Source organism: Podarcis bocagei (assembly GCF_964188305.1).
Source record: "Podarcis bocagei genome assembly, chromosome: 16".
In the NCBI taxonomy this organism is placed as follows: Eukaryota; Metazoa; Chordata; class Lepidosauria; order Squamata; family Lacertidae; genus Podarcis; species Podarcis bocagei.
This window is the reverse complement of record NC_138142.1, coordinates 15466442-15486743: the sequence shown is the minus strand read 5'-3', so window position 1 is coordinate 15486743 and position 20302 is coordinate 15466442. Positions and strand designations below refer to the sequence as shown.

General features: G+C 46.5%; 1 protein-coding gene across 1 annotated transcript in view; it reads right to left on the bottom strand.

The window, feature by feature from the left end:
- The window catches only part of LOC308575907 (carbonic anhydrase 15-like), a 48346-nt gene extending 45632 nt beyond the window's left edge, over positions 1–2714 (bottom strand). The window contains exon 1 of the mRNA XM_081175045.1: positions 2407–2714. The gene's annotated coding sequence lies outside the window, so the exon portion shown is untranslated. The remainder of the gene's footprint in view (positions 1–2406) is intronic.
- Between the last annotated feature and the right edge of the window lie 17588 nt (positions 2715–20302).

The window sequence follows — 20302 nt, the reverse complement described above, 5'->3', positions numbered from 1 at the left end:
AATTTTAATAAGGAATGGGGGAAATTTATAACTTACTTTAAAAACCATTGTAAACAGTTAAAATCATTAGTACAATTGGAATAACGCTTGCAGTTTAATGGTGAATTTTGGAGACAATGGAGAGGTAAAAGATTTAGATTATCATAAAAGATGCAGGAGGAAATGATTGATAATAGGACCCACTAAGGGGAGGAAGGGAATCCAGGAGATTCTTTGGAATCTTGTTTTTATGATGTATGTTGGATATATGATTGTAAAACTTTAATTTGAGAAACCATGCCATGCCATACCTTAAATTACTGTACTTTTCCGTGTAGAAGACTATGTTTTTTTCTGTAAAAATCATGCTAAATAGTTGGGGGCGTCATATACATGGGTAGTGCATAGAGTGGATGCTTGATTGGTTGCTGCCAAAGCTGTCAGCGGCTATTGTGCATGCTATTGGTTGCTGTGTCGATGGGTGGTGTTGATTGGGTGACGCTCCAGCAGTAGCAGCTTCTGCCAGCGATGGGGCAGGCAGGAGGCGGATTTATGGACGTGTGTGGGTGAGCGATTTTCTGCAATCTCCCCCTAAACAACTCTGGGCAATCCTCTGCCAAAAAAAGCTGAACAACTCTGTGCCATCTCCCCAAAAAAATAAGAGTCCCCCAAAATAGGGGCCGTCCTATACATGAGGTTGTCTTATAGATGGGAAAATGTGGTTGTTGTTTAGTCGTTTAGTCGTGTCCGACTCTTCATGACCCCATGAACCAGAGCATGCCAGGCCCTCCTGTCTTCCACTGCCTCCCACAGTTTGGTCAAACTCATGCTGGTAGCTTCGAGAACACTGTCCAACCATCTCGTCCTCTGTCATCCCTTTCTCTTTGTGCCCTCCATCTTTCCCAACATCAGCATCTTTTCCAGGGAGTCTTCTCTTCTCATGAGGCGGCCAAAGTATTGGAGCTTCAGCTTCAGAATCTGTCCTTCCAGTGAGCACTCAGGGCTGATTTCCTTAAGAATGGATACGTTTGATCTTCTTGCAGTCCATGGGACTCTCAAGAGTCTCCTCCAGCACCATAAAAGTATGGAAAAGTACGGTAGCCTTTCCCAACTTGGTGCTCCAACAGTCACCAGAGCCATTCCTGCAAGCATCCCAGAGGCATCTGGCTGGCTGCTGCAATAACAAGATCAGGGGTCAGCAACCTTTTTGAGCCATGGGCTGTTCCACCGTCCCTCAGACCTTGTGGGGGGCCGGATTATATTGGGGGGGGGATGAACAAATTCCTATGCCCCACAAATAACCCAAAGATGCATTTTAAATAAAAGCACACATTCTATTCATGTAAAAACATGCCGGTTCCCAGACCGTCTGCGGGCCGGATTGAGAAGGTGATTGGGCCACATCTGGCCCCCAGGCCTTAGGTTGCCTACCCCTGAACAAGATGGTAGATGAGATGGGCCACTTGCCAGAGCCAACGGGGCTCTTCATTTGTCCTTATTTTGAAAGCTTGAACAAAACAATTAAATTTACAGCATGTTTTGCTCTCCAAGAGAATTTAATGAAAATGATGTACCGTTGGTACATCACCCCGAGTAAGCTGGCCAAAATGTATGTGTGTCAGGGCAAATTATGTTGGAAATGTAAGGTGATGGAAGGGAACTTCCTACATATGTGGCGGTCCTGTGCTAAGGTTAAGGCTTTCTGGGACATTATCTACAATGAATTTAAAAAGATACTAAAATATAATTTCAGCAAAAAAACCAGAGGCATTCTTATTAGGGCTAATTGATGAAGAAATTTATAAAAAAGATGTAAATCTATTTAACTCCCTACATTGGAAGACTGGAGAATAAAAACAGTAGAATTTGTGGAGTTGGCGAAGCTGATGGGGAGAATCAGGAATCAGCCCGAAGAAAAATATCAAAAGGACTGGAGCAAATTTATTCATTACCTGAAAGAAAATTGTACTCATTTAAAAATGTTTGTAGCATTAACGTGAAATATTTTGTAATGTGAAATTAAGGTGCTGATTTATAAATAAGAATGTGATCTTTTAAGGTGATTATAGGATAAAGAAGTGATTATGGGAATGCGAAAGATATGTTATAGACTACAGGGATGTCAGAAAGAGAGACGGAAGGAAGTCATAGCTCACTTTGAGAAAATAATATAAGTTGTGAATACGTGTATTGAATTAAATGAAGCATGGAAAAATTCAATAAAAATTATGTTTAAAAAAAAAAGAAAAGAAAGCTTGATTTAAAAACAATAGTTTCCTTAGGTTAGAGGGGGAAATGTGTGTCTGTGTGCATCCAGTTTCTCTCTTTATCCCACCCTCTTTTCCTCCATTCTACCCCACTCTCCAGTGCCACAAAATTAAACCAAGGGGCATAGCTTGCCCAGCCGCATAACAAACCCTTTCTGACCTACCGTACAGGGTTGTCGTCTTATCCCAACAAATGGGAGTTCTGGGGAAGATGGCGACGGGTCAAGTCTCAACTGAGTCTCTGCTGCGTGAGTAGGAGCGCTAATGATCAAATTACCCTGATAAAAAGGCTCAACCTTTGAAAATATCTGCCAACTTTTATCAGTAAAGGACACCGGGAGCTGTCGGGTGGACTTTTAAACCTCCCCTCCCTTTTAAAGATACTTAAATCAACTTTGAACCACCTCCCTTGAAAAGCCCATAAAGCTGTGGGTTGGATAAAATAGCCCCATTTATTTCTGAGTACGAAGATGGAACAAAATACTGCGGCTCCTGTTCAGAGCTCCAGCCAGCTCAGTGGCGTAGCATGGGGGGTGCAGGGGGGGCCCGCCGCACTGGGCACAACAGCTGGGGGTTAGGGTTAGGGGGCGCAAATCCATGGGTTAGGGGGCGCAAATCCACGGGTTAGGGGGCGCAAATTACTTGCCTTGCCCCGGGTGCTGACAACCCACGCTACGCCACTGAGCCAGCTATACCATTTCCCAGCATATTCCGTTCCTCCCACGGCAGCAGAGGTTAATAGATGGAATGATGACGCAGGGCTGCCTGAGGCAAGATGTGAAAACATGGTGTTGGGGAGATTTGAACCCAGGACTTGGCTGCTCTCTTGTGAGCACCTGCTTAAAACTTTTATGTTTGGGCAAACCTATCCAGACATGTAGATGTTGAGGGGTTTTAATCTTTTTCTTTTTACTGTTAATTTTAATTACAGCGGTACCTCAGGTTACATACGCTTCAGGTTACAGACTCCGCTAACCCAGAAATAGTGCTTCAGGTTAAGAACTTTGCTTCAGGATGAGAACAGAAATCGTGCTCCGACAGCACGGTGACAACGGGAGGCCCCATTAGCTAAAGTGGTGCTTCAGGTTAAGAACAGTTTCAGGTTAAGAATGGACCTCCGGAACGAATTAAGTACCATATTTTTTGCTCTCTAAGACTCACTTTTTCCCTCCTAAAAAGTAAGGGGAAATGTGTATGCGTCTTATGGAGCGAATGCAGGCTACGCAACTATCACAGAAGCCAGAACAGCAAGATGGATTGCTGCTTTCACTGCGCAGCGATCCCTCTTGCTGTTCTGGCTTCTGAGATTCAGAATATTTTTTTTCTTGTTTTCCTCCTCCAAAAACAAGGTGCGTCTTGTGGTCTGGTGCGTCTTATAGGGCGAAAAATACCTTAACCCGGGGTACCACTGTATCTGTTTTTGACTGTTGCTAACTGTTTTTATTGATGGTTTTAGCATTTCTTGTAAACTGCTTGGAGGTTTTCCTACAATCAAGTGGTATATGCATTTTGTTAAATAAACCACAGAGGCTCTAATTTACTATTGCTTTGTTCTGCCTAGCGCACTGGCTTTTAAAACAAGTCGTTAGTTCAAAGCACTTGGAATTTTGGACAAAGAAGAGGAAGCAGAAGGGAATCCAGATCAGGAAGGATAGTGAAGGCATTTCAAGCATGGTCTCTCCTCCACATGAGGGCTAGCTGCTTGATATTTTAAAGATGCAGGGGAATCAGATTCTCAGGCTATGATTGTAACTTGTAGGATGTGGAATATACACATAGCCTAATGTACAGTTGAGACACGGGTGGCGCTGTGGGTTAAACCACAGAGCCTAGGACTTGCCGATCAGAAGGTCGGCGGTTCGAATCCCCGCGACTGGGTGAGCTCCCGTTGCTCGGTCCCTGCTCCTGCCAACCTAGCAGTTCGAAAGCACGTCAAAGTGCAAGTAGATAAATAGGTACCGCTCCGGCGGGAAGGTAAACGGCGTTTCCGTGCGCTGCTCTGGTTCGCCAGAAGCGGCTTAGTCCTGCTGGCCACATGACCCGGAAGCTGTACGCCGGCTCCTTCGGCCAATACAATAAAGCGAGATGAGCACTGCAACCCCAGAGTCGGCCACGACTGGACCTAATGGTCAGGGGTCCCTTTGCCTTTAATGTACAGTTGAACAACACTATATTGGCAAGAGCTTATTCTCTCCATTGTTATGTTTTAAGAGAAGTCACATGCCCTAAGTGTCATTTTCGAGAAATGGTAAGCAACATTAATCGGGTGCATGCAGCCGTTATTGTCATCGATCAATACATGCAACATGATTTACAATGTAGTAGGAGGGCTGTGAGCTAAAAGCAAAATGAAAAAAAAACACCAAGAAAAATCAGATTCTACATCAGTATTCTCTTTGAAAACTCAAATATCTGCTCATTTTGCACAATTATTAATGATTTTTATTAGTTTTCAATTACAATCCAATAATGGCCTCATTATGACAATACCAATTTATAATACAATTATTAATAGCAATCATTCAAATACCAGGAAACCTTATGCCAGTAAACAAGTGGTTGTGGCAACGAAGAACCCTTGGTATCCTGATCAGTCCCAGTTCTGGATTCTGAGACTTTGCCACATACTAGAAGCACTGAAAGCTTGCAATTACAGTGGTACCTTGGATTACATACGCTTCAGGTTACATACGCTTCAGGTTACAGACTCCGCTAACCCAGAAATAGTGCTTCAGGTTAAGAACTTTGCTTCAGGGTGAGAACAGAAATCGTGCTCCGGTGGCGCGGCAGCAGCAGGAGGCCCCATTAGCTAAAGTGGTGCTTCAGGTTAAGAACAGTTTCAGGTTAAGAACGGACCTCTGGAATGAATTAAGTACTTAACCCAAGGTACCACTGTATTACTATTTTAAGGAAGCTGAAAATCTCAAAACGCTGAGTTCTGCATCCACCTACCAAATTAGCTAGCTCAGCACTTGGGCGCAATTCATTGAGCCATGAAATGACAGGAGATCGATGCTACATGCTTAAGATCATAAATGGCAGAGGGCTGAAACCCGAACCACAACCTTTCAGGAGCCTCAGAGTCCCACATTGAGTCTACCTTGTGGGACCTGTACCACTCCTCTTCTTCTTTTAAGTTTTTATTTATACTTTTCAAGTTTATACATTCCATTCGTTTACAATCAATTCAACATTTCAAAGTTTGACTTCCTCCCCCCCCCCCACCCCTCTTTCGGCAGTTCCTTAAATTTACTTATTTATTTAATCTTCTGCATATCCAAGCTCATTTAATTTGCTCATTTCATTATCTACCTTAAATATACACTCTAATGAAACTGCAGGTTATTTCAGTAATCCTGCTCATGTCTTTATCTGTTTGCAATTTATCTGTAAATATTCAATAAACCATTTCCATTCTTTTATTAAAAAGTTTGTTATCTTGATTCCTTATTTTTCCAGTAAGTTCCACCATTTCTACATATTCCATCACTTCTTGTATCAGCTCTTCCTTTACTGGGACTTCTGCTTCTTCCCACTTCTGGGCAAGTAGCATAAATAAATTTCTATACAATTTAGGTAGTTCTGTCTCCATAATTCCCAAAATAAATGCTTCTGGGTTTGTTTGTTTTTACAAAAGTTATTTTGAACATCCTTTTCAGTGCATTGTATATCATTTCCCAGTAAGCATTAACCTTACTACAGCAGGGAACACAGAAGCTACCAAATAAACATGCCCAAATTCTAAGACATGAGAGAGGAACCTTTTTGGGCTCTGCAGAATATATCCTCATCTCCCAGTTCCCTTCATTTCTCACTAGCGATGGAGGGCTCTGTGAATTTCTGTTCTCTCCATTTCTCATTTTCCCAGTCGTAAATTCAGTTCTCCCCATCTTGAAGAAATTGGGGGGCGGTTAAAAAATCCTCCTGAAAATTCATCAGCATTTTAGTATGAATTTCTTCTGACACACACTTTTTCATATGCAGTTTTGACTACCATACACATTTCTAAAGCAACTTCCCCTAACAGAATATGTTTGTGCCTGTGTTATCTTCACCAATATATTCATTTTTAGGCAAGCTTTCCCCTAATATATGCATTTTGGTAAACATTGTTTGTTTGGATAACTCCATAGCTAAATTCCGATGAGTTCAAATTTTGAGGGATAGCTCTGATCCCGTTCTCATAATCTTTTCAGAAAGTGCAGATTTGATAGGTTCAGCTTCAAATGAGACCTTGATCAAATTTCCCCACCATCCATGCACCTAAAAGACACGCCTTTGCAAGCTCTTATCTGTAACGCAATGTTCTTTCCCATGCTACTTTTACTAAAAGCATACGCATTTTTATGCATGATTTTCCGTAAAGTACATATGTTTGTGCGCCCCTTTTTGGTTACAGAACTGCATCGCAAAATTCAGAGACGTACACAGTTAGAAGGATAAAAGGTAAAGGGACCCCTGACCATTAGGTCCAGTCATGACCAACTCTGGGGTTGCGGTGCTCATCTCGCTTTATTGGCCAAGGGAGCCGGCGTACAGCTTCCGGGTCATGTGGCCAGCATGACTAAGCCGCTTCTGGCAAACCAGAGCAGCGCACGGAAACGCCATTTACCTTCCTGCCGGAGCGGTACCTATTTATCTACTTGCACTTTGACGTGCTTTCAAACAGCTAGGTTGGCAGGAGCAGGGACCGAGCAACGGGAGCTCACCCCATTGCGGGGATTCGAACCGCCAACCTTCTGATCAGCAAGTCCTAGGCTCTGTGTTTTAACCCACAGCGCCACCCACGTCCCAGAAATCCACGTTAGGATAGTTGTCCCCTTTTGTTTGCATTCGGTTCCAAATTAAAGGTAGAACCCCATGAAAATGCAAGCACAGCCAAATTCCCCTTACCAGGGGCATTTGCTAGCATAGCTGATCTTTGCAGTTGGCAGGATTGCAGAGGTGGAAGAGAACAGCCCAGTTTTGAGTACTCAGGACTCCTCCCAGCTCCATGGCCCTGCTCTGGATTCCCTGTTCTTCTGCACTCAATGGCTGATTGTGTTGGATAGCGGTGGGGGCAGGCGATTTTTGCAGCTGCCCCAAGCTTAAGACAAAAGCCTTCTTTCCGAGGCAATTAACCCTCAGCTACCTGGCTGAACAGATGGTCGCAATCACAGCCAACTAGCCCAATGCTCAGCTTGATGTTCTGTCTCACAAACCTTTAGTCCCAATGAAGTTTCACCATGGTGGGATCAATCGTCTTATCTGGGGCCATAGATGAGGCGCACAGAGTCTGCTTTGGCATCTAGAGTGGCTGGGAAAATGCAGTCCAATGGACAGGGTCTTATTATTATTATTATTATTATTATTATTATTATTATTATTATTCCATGCAGAAGATCCCAAATTCAATCCCCAAAAACTGAGACTGAGGAGGCATGATGGCTATCTTCCGGACTGTCACATGGAAGAAGCAACAAGCTTGTTTTCTTTTCTTTTTAAAATTTTATTTATTTGGTTTTTCAGATTGAAATTTTACAGTCACATATCCAACATACATTCAGCATCTTAAAAAGCAGAGACATCACCTTGCCAACAAAGGTCCGTATAGTTAAAGCTATGGTTTTCCCAGTAGTGATGTGTGGAAGTGAAAGCTGGACCATAAAGAAGGCTGATCGCCGAAAAATTGATGCTTTTGAATTATGGTGTAGGAGGAGACTCTTTAGAGTCCCATGGAATACAAGAAGATCAAACCTCTCCATTCTGAAGGAAATCAGCCCTGAGTGCTCACTGGAAGGACAGAGCCTGAAGCTGAGGCTCCAATACTTTGGCCACCTCATGAGAAGAGAAGACTCCCTGGAAAAGACCCTGTGGCTGGGAAAGATGGAGGGCACAAGGAGAAGGGGACGACAGAGGACAAGATGGTGGGACAGTGTTCTCGAAGCTACCAGCATGTTTGACCAAACTGCGGGAGGCAGTGGAAGACAGGAGGGTCTGGCGTGCTCTGGTCCAGGGGGTCACGAAGAGTCGGACACGACTAAACAACAACAACATACAACATAAAAAGCAAGATTCCGAGGAATCTCTTGGACTTCTCTCCTCCCCTTTGTGGGTCCTTTTCTTAATCATTTCCTCCTGCATCTTTTATAACAATCCAAATATTTTACCTCTCCATTGTGTCCAAAATACACCATTAAACTAAAAGTGACATTCCAATCCTACTAACGATTTTAACTGTTTACAATGGTCTTTAAGACAAGTTATAAAAATTTCCCCATTCCTTATTAAAATTTTGGTCTTCCTGATTTCTGATTCTTCCGGTCATTTTAAGCCATCTCGGCATAATCCAACAACTTGATTTGCCATTCTTCTCTGGTAGGGAAATTCCCCCCCCCCCCCCGCTCTGAAGGGTAGGACTCGAACCAATGGCTTCAAGTTGCAAGAAAGGAGATTGAAATACACTCAGAGTCGCAAAGTGATTTCATGCTCTTTATTCAGCTCATAGTGGTGGTGAGGAGGAATGAATGAATGTCCCCTCAAAGTATCTGCTTTATATACATTATTTACACAATGGGCTGCACATGATTGGCTAGTTCTGGAATTCTACTGTAAGCCAATCAGGTTGTGGATTCACTTATATCTGGAGCATGATTGGGTGGTTCCTGCCAACCAATCATACTGCTGCATTGTTCTAGGACCAATCAGACTGCTGCATTCTGAATCCTATTGTTCTAGGACCAATCAGACTGCTGCAGTTTGGATCCTATTCAACTCAGTACATAACAGAGATTCTGACTAAACATACGGAAAAACTCTCTGGCAGTAAGAGCTGTTTGACAGTGGAACAGTCTCCCTTGGGGACTCTCCTTCCTTGGAGGTTTTGGGTCCCCCCCAAAAAAATATTTTACAGTGGTGCCTCGCAAGACGAAATTAATTCGTTCCGCAAGTCTCTTCGTCTTGCGGTTTTTTCGTCTTGCGATGCACGGTTTCCCATAGGAATGCATTGAAAATCAATTAATGCGTTCCTAGGGAAACCGCCTTCAGACCAGGTCCGGGGACGGTCTGTCCCCGGACCTCTTCTGAAGGCTGGGGGTGGGGGACAAGGGCTTTTCTTCTCACCCCCAGCATTTTAAAAAACCCTGGGACAGCGGAGGACTTCTCCGCTGTCCGGGCGATCTTAAAATGCTGGCGGGCGGCATTTTAAAATCGCCCCGGACAGCGGAGGACTTCTCCGCTGTGCGGGGCGATTTAAGAGCCCCTGGGAAGGCAGGCAGGGGGGACAAAGACTTTCGCCCCCCGCCCGCCTTCAGAAAGTGTTCCCACCCCCCCGCCCGGCTTCGCAGCAGCGCTACGAAGCCCGGCGGCTGGGGCAGGTGCTCCCGCCCCCCCCCCCGCTTCGGAGCAGCGTTCCGAAGCGGGGTGGCTGGGGCAGGTGTTCCCACCCCCCGCCCGGCTTCGCAGCAGCGCTACGAAGCCGGGCGGCTGGGGCAGGTGCTCCCACCCCCCCACCCCGCTTCGGAGCAGCGTTCCGAAGTGGGGTGGCTGGGGCAGGTGTTCCCACCCCCCGCCCGGCTTCGCAGCAGCGCTACGAAGCCCGGCGGCTGGGGCAGGTGCTCCCGCCCCCCCACCCCGCTTCGGAGCAGCATTCCGAAGCGGGGTGGCTGGGGCAGGTGTTCCCACCCCCCGCCCGGCTTCGCAGCAGCCCTGCGAAGCCGGGCAGCTGGGGCAGGTGCTCCCGCCCCCCCCCCCGCTTCGGAGCAGTGTTCCGAAGCGGGGTGGCTGGGGCAGGTGTTCCCCCCCCCCGCCCGGCTTCGCAGCAGCGCTACGAAGCCCGGCGGCTGGGGCAGGTGCTCCCGCCCCCCCACCCCGCTTCGGAGCAGCGTTCCGAAGCGGGGTGGCTGGGGCGGGTGTTCCCACCCCCCGCCCGGCTTCGCAGCAGCGCTAAGAAGCCCGGCGGCTGGGGCAGGTGCTCCCGCCCCCCCCCCCGCTTCGGAGCAGCGTTCCGAAGCGGGGTGGCTGGGGCAGGTGTTCCCACCCACCCCCCGGCTTTGCAGCAGCGCTACGAAGCCCAGCGGCTGGGGCAGGTGCTCCCACCCCCCCACCCCGCTTCGGAGCAGCGTTCCGAAGCGGGGTGGCTGGGGCAGGTGTTCCCACCCCCCCGCCCGGCTTCGGAGCACGGGGAGATCGCTTCTCCCCACCGCCCCTTGCTTCAAAAGAGGTCCGGGGGCAGCGGGAAGCGCTCCCGCTGCCCCCGGACCTCTTTTGAAGCAAGCGGCTGCGGAGTGAAGCGATCTCCCCGCAGCCGCTTGCTTCAAAAGAGGTCCGGGACCTCTTTTGAAGCAAGCGGCTGCGGGGAGAAGCGCAGCCGCTTGCTTCAAAAGAGGTCCGGGGGCAGCGGGAGCGCTTCCCGCTGCCCCCGGACCTCTTTTGAAGCAAGGGGCAGTGGGGAGAAGCGATCTCCCGGCCGCCCCTTGCTTCAAAAGAGAAGACCCGCTGTCCCCGGGGCAAGCTTCGTTTTGCGAAGCAAGCCCATAGGGAAATTCGTCTTGCGAGGCAACTCGAAAACGAAAAAACCTTTCGTTTTGCGAGTTTTTCGTCTCGCGAGGCGTTCGTCTTGCGGGGTACCACTGTATTGATTTTCCACATTTTTAAACAAACAAACACAAATCATAACCAAACTTAGTCCAATATTAATATCATAGTTAAATGACTTCCTCAAATTCCCTTGACTGAATTTCATTATATATCATTGTAATGGTTTTCCAAAACAGTTTCTCATAAAATTAACTTACTCCTTAACATCTTTGTCTCTTTTCATCTTAACTTTAAACATACTGTTTTGTAATTTCACATATTTAAATCCTTAGCCTCTCTGTTATTTTGCAAGTGTTTCTATTTAATTTATCTTAGCATATTTAGATAAATACAGTGGTGCCCCGCAAGACGAATGCCTCGCAAGACGAAAAACCCGCTAGACAAAAGGGTTTTCCATTTTCTGATGCGCTTCGCAAGACGAATTTCCCTATGGGCTTGCTTTGCAAAACGAAAAAGTCTTGCGAGTCTTGCGATATTTTTTTGCTTCCCCCCCCCTTTTTCTAAGCCGCTAAGCCGCTAATAGCCTTTTAGCCGCTAAGCCGCTAAGCCTTTAATAGTCACTAAACCGCTAATAGCGCTAATCCGCTAAACCGCTAATAGTGTTGCTTCGCAAGACGAAAAAACCGCTAGACGAAGAGACTCGCAGAACGGATTAATTTCGTCTTGCGAGGCACCACCGTAGTCTTTGAATTTCTTCCATTCTTCCTGATGTTCCTCCTCCTTCTGGTCACGGATTCTTCCAGTCAGGTCAGCCAGCTCCGAAAAGTCCATCATCTTCATCTGCCATTCCTCCACTGTTGGTATTTCTTGTGTTTTCCAATTTTTGGCTAATAAAATTTGAGCTGCAGTTGTGGCATACACAAACAGTCTAACATCTTTTTTGGCCAATTCCAAACCTGTTATTCCAAGAAGAAAGGCCTCTGGTTTCTTAACAAATGTATATTTCAACATTTTTTTCAACTCATTATAAATCTTCTCCCAGAAGTCTTTCACCTTGGGACAGGTCCACCACATATTATAGAAGGTACCCTCCTTTTCTTTACATTTCCAGGATAGATTGTCACTATTGTGATAAATCTTTGCTAACTTTACAGGGGTCAAGTACCATCTATACATCATTTTCATTATATTTTCCTTTAACATTGTACATGCAGTGAACTTGACCCCTTTCCTCCACAACCTTTCCCAATCTTCAAACATTATGTTATATCCCACATCTCTTGCCCAATCTATCATCACGGATTTAACTTGTTCATCCTTTGTATGCCACTTCAACAATAAATTATACATTTTAGACCAATTTTTAACTTTAGAATCTAACAACTCCGTTTCCAATTTAGTTTTTTCGGAGGCAAAACCATTTTTTGTACAATTCATTAATCTGGTGATAATGTAACCAATTTGTTTTATCTTTGATTTGGTCATAGAATCATAGAGTTGGAAGAGACCACAAGGGCCATCGAGTCCAACCCCCTGCCAAGCAGGAAACACCATCAGAGCACTCCTGACATATGGTTGTCAAGCCTCTGCTTAAAGACCTCCAAAGGAGGAGACTCCACCACACTCCTTGGCAGCAAATTCCACTGTCGAACAGCTCTTACTGTCAGGAAGTTCTTCCTAATGTTTAGGTGGAATCTTCTTTCTTGTAGTTTGGATCCATTGCTCCGTGTCCGCTTCTCTGGAGCAGCAGAAAACAACCTGGTCAAATGGTTTTAATTTATATCCTCCTACCTTGGAGGTTTTTAAGGAGAGGTTGGATGGCCATCTGTCATGGATGCTTTCGTTGAGATTCCTGCATTGAAGGGGGCTGGACTAGATGACCCCACAGGGTCCCTTCCAACAATACAGTTCAATTATTCTATTCCCAGGTAGAATCTGAAGTCCTGGAGAGATGCTGCCAGTCAGTGGAGAAGTCACTGAGTTGAATGGATCAGTGGCCAGACTCCATATAAAACATCTTCCTTTTAAGTGGGAAGTTCTCGAGTTTTCTGCTTAGGAGGGCCCTGAAATCTCCTTTCAGGGCTTGCCCTTCAGATTCAAAATTCTTTTTAAACCGAGAAATCCATTTCCCCCTTCTTTAGCCTCTTAAGCAATGTTGCTTCCACGTTTGGGGATTGGTCCTGCCATGTATCTGTCATTTGAGGAGAATCACGTTGATATCTTCTGACAGAATCGAGAAAGAATTGCCATTATTCCCCTCCCCATTTTATACACACACACACACACAAATATGCACATATAGACACAAACATATATACGCAAATATAACCAAATGAAATTTCAGCTCAGATTAACAACAAGAATATATCAATCCTGATTCAAACATACGCCTTCATATAAGCAGTACATCTTTCCCAACAGATATCAAAACAAGATCGATGGTTATAAAATACCCCCCACCCACAAAAGAAAGTTTGCTCCCCTGAAATTGACCGTTGGTTTTCTCCCCTCTCTTTTTGCTTCTAGTGGCCCAAATTTTGAATCACAACTTAGATAAATCCAATTCTCGGTTTAGTCACACACACATTAGGCGCACGCATTCTGAAAGCCAGGAATATAACTGATCAATCAATCCAAGATGTGAATTTTATTTCTGTTGGTTAAGGGCTTTCTCTGTTTTTTTCCTGTTGTTCTTGGCTTTATATAGCTTTTTGTTTTGTTTTGTTTTTTAAGAGAAAATCAATGAGAGGTTTGTCATTCACAGGATGTGGATTGCACCTTTGGAGACGGACGAATAGCAGTGATCATGGGTGTAAGCCAGGATTTTTGTTGGGGGGGGGCAGAACCGACATGATTGGTCAGTTAGTTTAGTATTTCTATTGTTTTACTTCAGGCATAGGCAAACTCCGGCCCTCCAGATGTTTGGGACTACAATTCCCATCATCCCTAGCTGACAGGACCAGTGGTCAGGGATGATGGGAATTGTAGTCCCAAAACATATGGAGGGCCGGAGTTTACCTACACCTGTTTTACTTGATCTGGGAGGGCAGCTGCCCTTTCCTGCCCCCCACCTTGGCTTCCTTTCGAAATCTGCACTGGTCAAAATGAGACTTAAAGTCGTGGTGCGCTCCAGACCCAAGCCAAATTCAAGGGGTCCACGCCGACATCTCCTTCCCTGCTCACAGTTAAACTGGCTGGGAAATCAGAGCATCTCTCCTTTTTAAGACAACCCTGAAAAGGGAGAGAGAGAGAATATTTTGGCAACTTGGCAAGTCAAGACAGGCTGCTTCTAGCTCTCTTGTGCATCACAGAAATTCGGGGAGCCTGCCTGGGCTCTGCAGGGCCGGATCTTTGCAAATGAGGACATTCACTGGTTTGGCACAAAGTTTCCCATCCCTAATGTGATTGCCTTGAAAGAGGCTCCTGGCTGACGCAGCCTGAGCCGATATTAAATGCAGTGTTGGCAACGAGGTTCGTGCATCTCCTTGAAGAGTGACTCAGGTACAAGACGGGGGAGAATGTCTGGCCCGGAGGACACAATAATCGTGCCCAGAATTTATGTGTTTCACCTTCCTGCCCTCTTATGCCTGGAGCACACCCCTGCCTACAATAAAAAGAGAGTTACCTGCATGATCTCAACTCTCCTTTTTTGCTCTTGCTTATATGTGCCTGTACCTCAATGGTAGATCAGTTGTTTTGCATGCAGAACATCCCATATCTCCAAGCAGGGCTGGAGAAATGAAATTCCTGAGAGTTGCTGCTCTTCAGTGGAGACAATACTACGCTATATGAACCAATGGTCTGACTCAGTGCAAGGCCACTTCCCATGTCCTCAAAACCCACCAGTGGCAGACCTTGGCGTCTGAATTTTCAGTGGTGCCTTGCACAAAGCCAAAATTTGGTGTCCCCTCAGCCCTGCATCTCGCCTTCCATTGTACGGCATAGTTGCGGCAGCTGCTATAGCACCCAGTGGCATAGCGTGGGTTGCCAGTGCCCAGGGTGGTGGGAACGAGGGAAACGGATGGAGTACGCATGCACATTCAACCGCCTCATGACGTTCACAGAGATAAGAAAAGAAGAGCCATTCCGTTTTCTGGAGAGGTAGTTTCCTGGTTTGCATGGAGAAGCCATTTTCAAGAGCCCAGCAACAGAAGCACACAGCTGTATCAAGGTAGCACCAGGTGTTTCGAGCCTCCAAACAATTTTGCACCAGGGGAAACCACCCCTGCAGCAGCAGCATCCCCAAATGCTAAGCTCCTGGAGTCTCCATACCTGGCACGACCAAACCGGTCACATTCCCTCGATCTGCCTTTACACTCACCTTTTCAAGAGAGTCATTCTAAAGGTAAAGGTAAAGGGACCCCTGACCATTAGGTCCAGTCGTGACGGACTCTGGGGTTGCGGCGCTCATCTCGCTTTACTGGCCGAGGGAGCCGGTGTACAGCTTCCAGGTCACGTGGCCAGCATGACTAAGCCGCTTCTGGCGAACCAGAGCAGCGCACAGAAACGCTGTTTACCTTCCCAATGGAGTGGTACCTATTTATCTACTTTCACTTTGACGTGCTTTCAAACTGCTAGGGTGGCAGGAGCAGGGACCGAACAACGGGAGCTCACCCCGCCACGGGGATTCAAACCGCCGACCTTCCGATCGGCAAGTCCTAGGCTCTGTGGTTTAACCCACAGCGCCACCCACGTCCCATGACCCGCATCATTCTACAGCCTTCTAAATGTGATTGTGGGAGTGGGGTTGTTCTTTTAACTGTTTCCTTGTGTTTTCACCTGGTGTTTTCATCCTGTGAACTGCCCCAAGATCTTGCGGTGAATGGCAGTATATAAATCGAATAAATAAAAATAACAGCATTCTGCAGCACACATTGGGTGGTGTGGGTTCAGGTTTCCTTCCCCATTAGTGAGATATTTTGAAATCTCCCATAGACTTCCAGGGCTTCTGCAAATCTCAGGGTCTCCCTGAGTTTGCGTACATTTCCCTCTTACCTATCTGTGGGGGTGACTTGTGTAACCAAAAGAGAATGGCACTCAGAACTAAACACTGCAATTGGGGGGCAGGAGGAGAGTGAGCTATTTTCTACCCACCTTGCAATTTCCAAAGCAACACACCAACTCAAATGGAGCTGGTTTTTGAAATGCAACCTCCTCCAAATTTGGGAATGCATGCATAAATGTATGTGTGCAAAAATTAGTGCATTAAGGGAATGTTCATAAAAATGCACATCTTAGTGAAAATGTATAAAGTGCATTTCCTTGCAATAATGGGGGGCACAGATTGCAATTCAAAAATATTTGGAGAAATTTGTGCTGAAAGGCTAACAAATTTTCATGAAGACTTTCTGATTTAAAAAAAAAATCACGAAGTGATGCAGAAATGAGGAGAACTCGGCGCAAGCCTGGATTATTGGAAATTTGCAACAACAAAATATGCTGGTGAAATTCCACGGGGCCTTCAGATAAATAAATTGCAGGCTGATGCACAATTACGTAGATCTGAAGACTAGAAAATGAGAATTGGAGAGGGGAAAAGGGACAACTTTGTCCATCCCTACTCTGCCTAAACTGAGGCCGGGGCCATTGGGTCATTGCTAGTCACAAGTTAGTAAATACACATAGGTATGAATATATAGTAGGACACGGGTGGCGCTGTGAGTTAAACTACAGAGCCTACGACTTGCCGATCAGAAGGTCGGTGGTTCGAATCCCCGTGATGGGTTGAGCTCCCGTTGCTCGGTCCCTGCTCCTGCCAACCTAGCAGTTTGAAAGCACGTCAAAGTGCCAGTAGATAAATAGGTACCGCTCCGGCGGGAAAGTAAACGGCGTCTCCGTGCGCTGCTCTGGTTCACCAGAAGCAGCTTAGTCATGCTGGCCACATGACCTGGAAGCTGTACGCTGGCCAATAAAGCGAGATGAGCGCCGCAATCCCAGAGTTGGCCACGACTGGACCTAATGGTCAGGGGTCCCTTTACCTTTATGAATATATAAATAAAGACCTTTCTGTCTCTGTTATGGCAGCAATGCAAAAACATCAGAATGATGCCTGGTGGTGGCGGCGGCTGTAAAGAAATGTGCCCACTTGCATCAAATCCCTAGCCTTTCACACACAAGCAAATGCACACACCTTCTTGTGAAAACGCGATTCAGTTCTGTGCTTGTGGACACACAGCCAACTTTGTCTGAAAGGTGTTGCCTAGCCCTGGCGGAGAACACAGGTTGGGGGGGGAAATCCCCCGCCAAACCCACAACAGAACAGTTGGAGTAACAGCAGGTGCCAGAAGCTCCCCCTACTTTTTTTTCCTGACAAAACACACAGACGAGCTTTGAAGGCAGCAGATGATGATGGAAAAGCAGCCTGCAGGAGCTGCTTTGGCATCACTGCTGTTATTTAACTTCCTCGCCCAATGTGCGTGGCACTTTTCAACAAATCAAGATGATGGGGGCCTCTGCCCTGAGGAGCTTACAAATTCAAACAGAATAGAGCGGAGGAAAAAGAAAGAGGGAGGAAGGTGGATGTGAACAAGGGAGGGCGAGTTCTTCAGTTTCATGTAAGCCTTGAGCAGGACCCACCTGTCAGCAGTAAAATAATATTTCTAAGGCATTTTATAAAAAGAAAAAGAAAGAAAAACTACCTGAACACAGGCCAAGAAGTATTGGCATGAGATGGAAATCCCTGCATATGCAAGCCAGGTGCATTGTGGGAATATCTCTGAGCCTTTCTTAAGCACAGAATTAGCCAGTCTGCTTAAGCATGTGACGGCAAACCCCATCCAAGTCATCTGAGCTGCACAGAAAGGGGATTATTGGTGATGCTTAGCCAACTCCAAGCGAGACACAATTGAAGCTGAGCTCTGAGAGAAAGGAGATGAAGCACAGGTTGCTTTCCACCAGTTCAGACCACTGGTCCATCTGGATGAGACTTATGAAAACATTGCTCCATTGAGCTCAAGATGCCCTACACTGACAGGCAGCAGCTGTCTATGGTTTCAGACTTCGGTTTTTCCCTTCAGGAGGGAGGCTGCAGCTCAGAAGTGTGTGGGGAGAGCAGAGCCACATGTGTCTCCCTTGTTCATCTCCCCAAAGAATTGACAGCATGTGAGATGTGCCTATTCTGGGATGTGGAAGCAACAATTGCATTACTCTAAGCAGCCGGGACGCGGGTGGCGCTGTGGGTTAAACCACAGAGCCTAGGACTTGCCAATCAGAAGGTTGACGGTTTGAATCCCCACGGCGGGGTGAACTCCCGTTGCTCAGTCCCTGCTCCTGCCAACCTAACAGTTCGAAAGCACGTGAAAGTGCAAGTAGATAAATAGGTACCATTCCGGCGGGAAGGTAAATGGCATTTCTGTGCGCTGCTCTGGCTCACCAGAAGCAGCTTAGTCATGCTGGCCACATGACCCGGAAGCTGTACGCCGGCTCCCTCGGCCAATAAAGCGAGATGAGCGCTGCAACCCCAGAGTCGGCCACGACTGGACCTAATGGTCAGGGGTCCCTTTACCTTTAGGCAGCAGAAAACAGCAACAGAAGGAGGGGTCGGAACAATATTAGAGCATTTCATATTTGAAAACCTTTCAAAGCAAAGTGCCAACAGTAGGGGCGTTTTTTTTGGGGGGGGGAGCAGATCTCCTATGAAACTAATAAAGCTTAAGCTCCAGGGCCCCTAATCCTGAAAGGCCTCAAGAAGCAATTTCAGTAGACGTTGCTTTAAAAAATTGGGTCTGGTAGACCCAATTTGAGTCCCACAACTCAAATGGATCATTTTTTTGCTGTACGTATTTCAACATTCTCAGAGTTTGAGAGTCAGTGGCTTGTACATTGTGAAGGTTGCTGTAAATTGAAGAAGATAACAAGGGTTACTCAGACCTCGTTGCTGGTTGCAAAGGGAACCCCACAACAGCTCAAACTTCAGGGTCCCCAAAACGTAGATCTGCCACTGGACGGGATGCTGGCATCACAAACTCCAAACACAGAACAGCAGCCTACAAAACCAACCTTGAAAATGTTCTTCTTCTGATTCAGGATGCTGGACCAGAGGGGCCATTGGCCTAATCCAGATGTTCCAATGGGCTGTGGATCTGATCCAGCAATTGCTCCCTGGTGTTCTAATGATGTGATGCTCTTTGGGGATGTACAAAAACCCCTGGAAGAGTCCCCGTCCCCCCCGACGGAACCTACGCAGAGGCATTTTGGCAAACTCCCCAAAGAACCATATTCATCTGCGTCAGAATGCAAATGGTGAGCATCACACACACACCACACACATATACAAGCCTCTGTGTTAATGGATGGAGCTGGCGGCTGCCTTCGAACCCAGCGATTCATAGGAGCGCTTTGCTCTGCCAGCTGGCCACAATGACATCTCTGGATTCCTGCAAGACAGCGTGATGATATCAGCCACAGCAGCTCAGAGCAGCAGCAGAAAGGCTCCTGCTGAAGGAACTGTTTTGTCCTGGGATTTTGGACTTGTTTACAGGGCCGCTCATCATCTCAATTGCAGTTGGCTTTGATTGTTCAGTTCTTTTAAAAGGAAAAGAAAAAAAAGACGAGCAGGCTGCTTTTAATTGTTTATTTGGAAAGATTTAACAGTGGCGATCAAACTGTTCTCAAGGTGGATTGTGATCAACTGCAATACCTCAAACAATAACCTCTACTGCTTTATATGAATAGTTCACCTACGGAACTCACTGCCACTGGAGGCAGTGATGCCCACCCGCTTGGATGGCTTTAAGAGAGGATGATGCAAAGTCGTGGAGGAAAAAGCTATCACTGGCTACTAGTTGTGATGGTTATGCTTTGCCTCCATGGTCAGAGGCAGCAATACTTCTGGGTACCAACTGATGGAAATTAAGGAAAAGGAGTGCAGCCTAGTGCTCAAATCCTGCTTGCTGGTTTCCCACAGGCATTTGGTCGGCCACTGGGAGAACAGGATACTGGACTAGGTGAGCCACTGGCCTGCTGCAGCAGGCTCTTACATGAAAACCCCAAACCCACACGACCCAGGTACCCCAAGTGCAGAGACTGATGCAAGAGGCCAGAGAGCGATTCCTTTCTGCTCCGCAGAAAGTGAAGTCAGAGTAGTGCCAAGTGTTGTTCCCTGACACACAAACACCCAAGTGGTGAAAGCAAGCTCCCTGCTGCTGCTCCTTCTGTGGCCAATGGAATTGGGTCCAGCTGGTCTTCTCCTTGACATGTTCTTCCAAAGGCACAGGGAGAACAGCCGCCTTAGCCTCTTAAACTGGATGGGGCCAGAGCGTGCAGCACCACATCAGCTCTGCAATCCCGGAGCAATTGGAGCTGAGTTTTCTCTCTTGCAAGAAAGGTGGAGAGGGAAGCGCCTTGCTGCTGTTCTTTCTCTGGCTGGAGACTGTGGCCAAAGCTAATCTTCCTCCTGCTGCGATGTTCTTTCCTGGTAAATCTCTCAGCACCTTTTGCTGCAGCAGCTAATGAACGGGGACCAGAGCCTGTTTCCTTTCTGCTCTGAATATCCAGGTCAACTGATTGCATTTTTATTTAAAATACTTTCATCTTGGCCT